Source organism: Palaemon carinicauda, chromosome 28 (assembly GCF_036898095.1).
Source record: "Palaemon carinicauda isolate YSFRI2023 chromosome 28, ASM3689809v2, whole genome shotgun sequence".
NCBI lineage: Eukaryota > Metazoa > Arthropoda > Malacostraca > Decapoda > Palaemonidae > Palaemon > Palaemon carinicauda.
Window position 1 is genome coordinate 140,809 of NC_090752.1, and position 9,583 is coordinate 150,391.

Below are 9,583 nucleotides of genomic sequence, written 5' to 3' on the forward strand. Positions count from 1 at the left end.
TCATCGCATATTTTCGCTCTCCGGCTAAAATTATAGAAGATATATGAGTTTTTATTGAAAAAGGACCCTATTTTTGGGGTCCGAAACGAGTAAGGGCCGGGGTCAAAGATAATGCCCGAAATTTTTCGGTGTCAGATTTTGTGTTAGACTACAGCATAGAGTCGTTTTATGGGTATAAATGTGGTCATCGCATATTTTCGCTCTCCGGCTAAAATTATAGAAGATATATGAGTTTTTATTGAAAAAGGACCCTATTTTTGGGGTCCGAAACGAGTAAGGGCCGGGGTCAGAGATAATGCCCGAAATTTTTCGGTGTCAGATTTTGTGTTAGACTACAGCATAGAGTCGTTTTATGGGTATAAATGTGGTCATCGCATATTTTCGCCCTCCGGCTAAAAATACAGGAGATATATGAGTTTTTATTGAAAAAGGACCCTATTTTTGGGGTCCGAAACGAGTAAGGGCCGGGGTCAGAGATAATGCCCGAAATTTTTCGGTGTCAGATTTTGTGTTAGACTACAGCATAGAGTCGTTTTATGGGTATAAATGTGGTCATCGCATATTTTCGCCCTCCGGCTAAAATTATAGGGGATATATGAGTTTTTATTGAAAAAGGACCCTATTTTTGGGGTCCGAAACGAGTAAGGGCCGGGGTCAGAGATAATGCCCGAAATTTTTCGGTGTCAGATTTTGTGTTAGACTACAGCATAGAGTCGTTTTATGGGTATAAATGTGGTCATCGCATATTTTCGCTCTCCGGCTAAAATTATAGAAGATATATGAGTTTTTATTGAAAAAGGACCCTATTTTTGGGGTCCGAAACGAGTAAGGGCCGGGGTGAGAGATAATACCCGAAATTTTTCGGTGTCAGATTTTGTGTTAGACTACAGCATAGAGTCGTTTTATGGGTATAAATGTGGTCATCGCATATTTTCGCTCTCCGGCTAAAATTATAGAAGATATATGAGGTTTTATTGAAAAAGGACCCTATTTTTGGGGTCCGAAACGAGTAAGGGCCGGGGTCAGAGATAATGCCCGAAATTTTTCGGTGTCAGATTTTGTGTTAGACTACAGCATAGAGTCGTTTTATGGGTATAAATGTGGTCATCGCATATTTTCGCCCTCTGGCTAAAATTAGGAGATATATGAGTTTTTATTGAAAAAGGACCCTATTTTTGGGGTCCGAAACGAGTAAGGGCCGGGGTCAGAGATAATGCCCGAAATTTTTCGGTGTCAGATTTTGTGTTAGACTACAGCATAGAGTCGTTTTATGGGTATAAATGTGGTCATCGCATATTTTCGCCCTCCGGCTAAAATTATAGGAGATATATGAGTTTTTATTGAAAAAGGACCCTATTTTTGGGGTCCGAAACGAGTAAGGGCCGGGGTCAGAGATAATGCCCGAAATTTTTCGGTGTCAGATTTTGTGTTAGACTACAGCATAGTCGTTTTATGGGTATAAATGTGGTCATCGCATATTTTCGTCCTCCGGCTAAAATTATAGGAGATATATGAGTTTTTATTGAAAAAGGACCCTATTTTTGGGGTCCGAAACGAGTAAGGGCCGGGGTCACAGATAATGCCCGAAATTTTTCGTTGTCAGATTTTGTGTTAGACTACAGCATAGAGTCGTTTTATGGGTATAAATGTGGTCATCGCATATTTTCGCTCTCCGGCTAAAATTATAGGAGATATATGAGTTTTTATTGAAAAAGGACCCTATTTTTGGGGTCCGAAACGAGTAAGGGCCGGGGTCAGAGATAATGCCCCAAATTTTTCGGTGTCAGATTTTGTGTTAGCCTACAGCATAGAGTCGTTTTATGGGTATAAATGTGGTCATCGCATATTTTCGCTCTCCGGCTAGAATTATAGAAGATATATGAGTTTTTATTGAAAAAGGACCCTATTTTTGGGGTCCGAAACGAGTAAGGGCCGGGGTCAGAGATAATGCCCCAAATTTTTCGGTGTCAGATTTTGTGTTAGACTACAGCATAGAGTCGTTTTATGGGTATAAATGTGGTCATCGCATATTTTCGCTCTCCGGCTAAAATTATAGAATATATATGAGTTTTTATTGAAAAAGGACCCTATTTTTGGGGTCCGAAACGAGTAAGGGCCGGGGTCAGAGATAATGCCCCAAAATTTTCGGTGTCAGATTTTGTGTTAGACTACAGCATAGAGTCGTTTTATGGGTATAAATGTGGTCATCGCATATTTTCGCTCTCCGGCTAAAATTATAGAAGATATATGAGTTTTTATTGAAAAAGGACCCTATTTTTGGGGTCCGAAACGAGTAAGGGCCGGGGTCAGAGATAATGCCCCAAATTTTTCGGTGTCAGATTTTGTGTTAGACTACAGCATAGAGTCGTTTTATGGGTATAAATGTGGTCATCGCATATTTTCGCTCTCCGGCTAAAATTATAGAAGATATATGAGTTTTTATTGAAAAAGGACCCTATTTTTGGGGTCCGAAACGAGTAAGGGCCGGGGTCAAAGATAATGCCCGAAATTTTTCGGTGTCAGATTTTGTGTTAGACTACAGCATAGAGTCGTTTTATGGGTATAAATGTGGTCATCGCATATTTTCGCTCTCCGGCTAAAATTATAGAAGATATATGAGTTTTTATTGAAAAAGGACCCTATTTTTGGGGTCCGAAACGAGTAAGGGCCGGGGTCAGAGATAATGCCCGAAATTTTTCGGTGTCAGATTTTGTGTTAGACTACAGCATAGAGTCGTTTTATGGGTATAAATGTGGTCATCGCATATTTTCGCCCTCCGGCTAAAATTATAGGAGATATATGAGTTTTTATTGAAAAAGGACCCTATTTTTGGGGTCCGAAACGAGTAAGGGCCTGGGTCAGAGATAATGCCCGAAATTTTTCGTTGTCAGATTTTGTGTTAGACTACAGCATAGAGTCGTTTTATGGGTATAAATGTGGTCATCGCATATTTTCGCTCTCCGGCTAAAATTATAGAAGATATATGAGTTTTTATTGAAAAAGGACCCTATTTTTGGGGTCCGAAACGAGTAAGGGCCGGGGTCAGAGATAATGCCCGAAATTTTTCGTTGTCAGATTTTGTGTTAGACTACAGCATAGAGTCGTTTTATGGGTATAAATGTGGTCATCGCATATTTTCGCTCTCCGGCTAAAATTATAGAAGATATATGAGTTTTTATTGAAAAAGGACCCTATTTTTGGGGTCCGAAACGAGTAAGGGCCGGGGTCAGAGATAATGCCCGAAATTTTTCGTTGTCAGATTTTGTGTTAGACTACAGCATAGAGTCGTTTTATGGGTATAAATGTGGTCATCGCATATTTTCGCCCTCCGGCTAAAATTATAGGAGATATATGAATTTTTATTGAAAAAGGACCCTATTTTTGGGGTCCGAAACGAGTAAGGGCCGGGGTCACAGATAATGCCCGAAATTTTTCGGTGTCAGATTTTGTGTTAGACTACAGCATAGAGTCGTTTTATGGGTATAAATGTGGTCGTCGCATATTTTCGCTCTCCGGCTAAAATTATAGGAGATATATGAGTTTTTATTGAAAAAGGACCCTATTTTTGGGGTCCGAAACGAGTAAGGGCCGGGGTCAGAGATAATGCCCGAAATTTTTCGGTGTCAGATTTTGTGTTAGACTACAGCATAGAGTCGTTTTATGGGTATAAATGTGGTCATCGCATATTTTCGCCCTCTGGCTAAAATTAGGAGATATGAGTTTTTATTGAAAAAGGACCCTATTTTTGGGGTCCGAAACGAGTAAGGGCCGGGGTCACAGATAATGCCCGAAATTTTTCGTTGTCAGATTTTGTGTTAGACTACAGCATAGAGTCGTTTTATGGGTATAAATGTGGTCATCGCATATTTTCGCTCTCCGGCTAAAATTATAGGAGATATATGAGTTTTTATTGAAAAAGGACCCTATTTTTGGGGTCCGAAACGAGTAAGGGCCGGGGTCAGAGATAATGCCCGAAATTTTTCGGTGTCAGATTTTGTGTTAGACTACAGCATAGAGTCGTTTTATGGGTATAAATGTGGTCATCGCATATTTTCGCTCTCCGGCTAAAATTATAGGAGATATATGAGTTTTTATTGAAAAAGGACCCTATTTTTGGGGTCCGAAACGAGTAAGGGCCGGGGTCAGAGATAATGCCCGAAATTTTTCGGTGTCAGATTTTGTGTTAGACTACAGCATAGAGTCGTTTTATGGGTATAAATGTGGTCTTCGCATATTTTCGCCCTCCGGCTAAAATTATAGGAGATATATGAGTTTTTATTGAAAAAGGACCCTATTTTTGGGGTCCGAAACGAGTAAGGGCCGGGGTCAGAGATAATGCCCGAAATTTTTCGGTGTCAGATTTTGTGTTAGACTACAGCATAGAGTCGTTTTATGGGTATAAATGTGGTCATCGCATATTTTCGCCCTCCGGCTAAAATTATAGGAGATATATGAGTTTTTTTTGAAAAAGGGCCCAATTTTTGGGGTCCGAAACGAGTAAGGGCCGGGGTCAGAGATAATGCCCGAAATTTTTCGGTGTCAGATTTTGTGTTAGACTACAGCATAGAGTCGTTTTATGGGTATAAATGTGGTCATCGCATATTTTCGCTCTCCGGCTAAAATTATAGAAGATATATGAGTTTTTATTTAAAAAGGACCCTATTTTTGGGGTCCGAAACGAGTAAGGGCCGGGGTCAGAGATAATGCCCCAAATTTTTCGGTGTCAGATTTTGTGTTAGACTACAGCATAGAGTCGTTTTATGGGTATAAATGTGGTCATCGCATATTTTCGCTCTCCGGCTAAAATTATAGAAGATATATGAGTTTTTATTGAAAAAGGACCCTATTTTTGGGGTCCGAAACAAGTAAGGGCCGGGGTCAAAGATAATGCCCGAAATTTTTCGGTGTCAGATTTTGTGTTAGACTACAGCATAGAGTCGTTTTATGGGTATAAATGTGGTCATCGCATATTTTCGCTCTCCGGCTAAAATTATAGAAGATATATGAGTTTTTATTGAAAAAGGACCCTATTTTTGGGGTCCGAAACGAGTAAGGGCCGGGGTCAGAGATAATGCCCGAAATTTTTCGGTGTCAGATTTTGTGTTAGACTACAGCATAGAGTCATTTTATGGGTATAAATGTGGTCATAGCATATTTTCGCCCTCCGGCTAAAATTATAGGAGATATATGAGTTTTTATTGAAAAAGGACCCTATTTTTGGGGTCCGAAACGAGTAAGGGCCGGGGTCAGAGATAATGCCCGAAATTTTTCGTTGTCAGATTTTGTGTTAGACTACAGCATAGAGTCGTTTTATGGGTATAAATGTGGTCATCGCATATTTTCGCTCTCCGGCTAAAATTATAGAAGATATATGAGTTTTTATTGAAAAAGGACCCTATTTTTGGGGTCCGAAACGAGTAAGGGCCGGGGTCAGAGATAATGCCCGAAATTTTTCGTTGTCAGATTTTGTGTTAGACTACAGCATAGAGTCGTTTTATGGGTATAAATGTGGTCATTGCATATTTTCGCTCTCCGGCTAAAATTATAGAAGATATATGAGTTTTTATTGAAAAAGGACCCTATTTTTGGGGTCCGAAACGAGTAAGGGCCGGGGTCAGAGATGATGCCCCAAATTTTTCGGTGTCAGATTTTGTGTTAGACTACAGCATAGAGTCGTTTTATGGGTATAAATGTGGTCATCGCATATTTTCGCTCTCCAGCTAAAATTATAGAAGATATATGAGTTTTTATTGAAAAAGGACCCTATTTTTGGGGTCCGAAACGAGTAAGGGCCGGGGTCACAGATAATGTCCGAAATTTTTCGGTGTCAGATTTTGTGTTAGACTACAGCATAGAGTCGTTTTATGGGTATAAATGTGGTCTTCGCATATTTTCGCCCTCCGGCTAAAATTATAGGAGATATATGAGTTTTTATTGAAAAAGGACCCTATTTTTGGGGTCAAAAACGAGTAAGGGCCGGGGTCAAAGATAATGCCCGAAATTTTCCGTTGTCAGATTTTGTGTTAGACTACAGCATAGAGTCGTTTTATGGGTATAAATGTGGTCATCGCATATTTTCGCTCTCCGGCTAAAATTATAGAAGATATATGAGTTTTTATTGAAAAAGAACCCTATTTTTGGGGTCCGAAACGAGTAAGGGCCGGGGTCAGAGATAATGCCCGAAATTTTTCGGTGTCAGATTTTGTGTTAGACTACAGCATAGAGTCGTTTTATGGGTATAAATGTGGTCATTGCATATTTCCGCTCTCCGGCTAAAATTATAGGAGATATATGAGTTTTTATTGAAAAAGGACCCTATTTTTGGGGTCCGAAACGAGTAAGGGCCGGGGTCAGAGATAATGCCCGAAATTTTTCGGTGTCAGATTTTGTGTTAGACTACAGCATAGAGTCGTTTTATGGGTATAAATGTGGTCATCGCATATTTTCGCCCTCTGGCTAAAATTAGGAGATATATGAGTTTTTATTGAAAAAGGACCCTATTTTTGGGGTCCGAAACGAGTAAGGGCCGGGGTCACAGATAATGCCCGAAATTTTTCGTTGTCAGATTTTGTGTTAGACTACAGCATAGAGTCGTTTTATGGGTATAAATGTGGTCATCGCATATTTTCGCTCTCCGGCTAAAATTATAGGAGATATATGAGTTTTTATTGAAAAAGGACCCTATTTTTGGGGTCCGAAACGAGTAAGGGCCGGGGTCAGAGATAATGCCCGAAATTTTTCGGTGTCAGATTTTGTGTTAGACTACAGCATAGAGTCGTTTTATGGGTATAAATGTGGTCATCGCATATTTTCGCTCTCCGGCTAAAATTATAGGAGATATATGAGTTTTTATTGAAAAAGGACCCTATTTTTGGGGTCCGAAACGAGTAAGGGCCGGGGTCAGAGATAATGCCCCAAATTTTTCGGTGTCAGATTTTGTGTTAGACTACAGCATAGAGTCGTTTTATGGGTATAAATGTGGTCTTCGCATATTTTCGGCCTCCGGCTAAAATTATAGGAGATATATGAGTTTTTATTGAAAAAGGACCCTATTTTTGGGGTCCGAAACGAGTAAGGGCCGGGGTCAGAGATAATGCCCAAAATTTTTCGGTGTCAGATTTTGTGTTAGACTACAGCATAGAGTCGTTTTATGGGTATAAATGTGGTCTTCGCATATTTTCGGCCTCCGGCTAAAATTATAGGAGATATATGAGTTTTTATTGAAAAAGGACCCTATTTTTGGGGTCCGAAACGAGTAAGGGCCGGGGTCAGAGATAATGCCCAAAATTTTTCGGTGTCAGATTTTGTGTTAGACTACAGCATAGAGTCGTTTTATGGGTATAAATGTGGTCATCGCATATTTTCGCCCTCCGGCTAAAATTATAGGAGATATATGAGTTTTTATTGAAAAAGGGCCCTATTTTTGGGGTCCGAAACGAGTAAGGGCCGGGGTCAGAGATAATGCCCGAAATTTTTCGGTGTCAGATTTTGTGTTAGACTACAGCATAGAGTCGTTTTATGGGTATAAATGTGGTCATCGCATATTTTCGCCCTCCGGCTAAAATTATAGGAGATATATGAGTTTTTATTGAAAAAGGACCCTATTTTTGGGGTCCGAAACGAGTAAGGGCCGGGGTCACAGATAATGCCCGAAATTTTTCGTTGTCAGATTTTGTGTTAGACTACAGCATAGAGTCGTTTTATGGGTATAAATGTGATCATCGCATATTTTCGCACTCCGGCTAAAATTATAGGAGATATATGAGTTTTTATTGAAAAAGGACCCTATTTTTGGGGTCCGAAACGAGTAAGGGCCGGGGTCAGAGATAATGCCCGAAATTTTTTGGTGTCAGATTTTGTGTTAGACTACAGCATAGAGTCGTTTTATGGGTATAAATGTGGTCATCGCATATTTTCGCTCTCCGGCTAGAATTATAGAAGATATATGAGTTTTTATTGAAAAAGGACCCTATTTTTGGGGTCCGAAACGAGTAAGGGCCGGGGTCAGAGATAATGCCCCAAATTTTTCGGTGTCAGATTTTGTGTTAGACTACAGCATAGAGTCGTTTTATGGGTATAAATGTGGTCATCGCATATTTTCGCTCTCCGGCTAAAATTATAGAAGATATATGAGTTTTATTGAAAAAGGACCCTATTTTTGGGGTCCGAAACGAGTAAGGGCCGGGGTCAGAGATAATGCCCGAAATTTTTCGGTGTCAGATTTTGTGTTAGACTACAGCATAGAGTCGTTTTATGGGTATAAATGTGGTCATCGCATATTTTCGCTCTCCGGCTAAAATTATAGAAGATATATGAGTTTTTATTGAAAAAGGACACTATTTTTGGGGTCCGAAACGAGTAAGGGCCGGGGTCAGAGATAATGCCCCAAATTTTTCGGTGTCAGATTTTGTGTTAGACTACAGCATAGAGTCGTTTTATGGGTATAAATGTGGTCATCGCATATTTTCGCTCTCCGGCTAAAATTATAGAAGATATATGAGTTTTTATTGAAAAAGGACCCTATTTTTGGGGTCCGAAACGAGTAAGGGCCGGGGTCAAAGATAATGCCCGAAATTTTTCGGTGTCAGATTTTGTGTTAGACTACAGCATAGAGTCGTTTTATGGGTATAAATGTGGTCATCGCATATTTTCGCTCTCCGGCTAAAATTATAGAAGATATGAGTTTTTATTGAAAAAGGACCCTATTTTTGGGGTCCGAAACGAGTAAGGGCCGGGGTCAGAGATAATGCCCGAAATTTTTCGGTGTCAGATTTTGTGTTAGACTACAGCATAGAGTCGTTTTATGGGTATAAATGTGGTCATCGCATATTTTCGCCCTCCGGCTAAAATTATAGGAGATATATGAGTTTTTATTGAAAAAGGACCCTATTTTTGGGGTCCGAAACGAGTAAGGGCCGGGGTCAGAGATAATGCCCGAAATTTTTCGTTGTCAGATTTTGTGTTAGACTACAGCATAGAGTCGTTTTATGGGTATAAATGTGGTCATCGCATATTTTCGCTCTCCGGCTAAAATTATAGAAGATATATGAGTTTTTATTGAAAAAGGACCCTATTTTTGGGGTCCGAAACGAGTAAGGGCCGGGGTCAGAGATAATGCCCGAAATTTTTTGTTGTCAGATTTTGTGTTAGACTACAGCATAGAGTCGTTTTATGGGTATAAATGTGGTCATCGCATATTTTCGCTCTCCGGCTAAAATTATAGAAGATATATGAGTTTTTATTGAAAAAGGACCCTATTTTTGGGGTCCGAAACGAGTAAGGGCCGGGGTCAGATATGATGCCCCAAATTTTTCGGTGTCAGATTTTGTGTTAGACTACAGCATAGAGTCGTTTTATGGGTATAAATGTGGTCATCGCATATTTTCGCTCTCCGGCTAAAATTATAGAAGATATATGAGTTTTTATTGAAAAAGGACCCTATTTTTGGGGTCCGAAACGAGTAAGGGCCGGGGTCACAGATAATGCCTGAAATTTTTCGGTGTCAGATTTTGTGTTAGACTACAGCATAGAGTCGTTTTATGGGTATAAATGTGGTCTTCGCATATTTTCGCCCTCCGGCTAA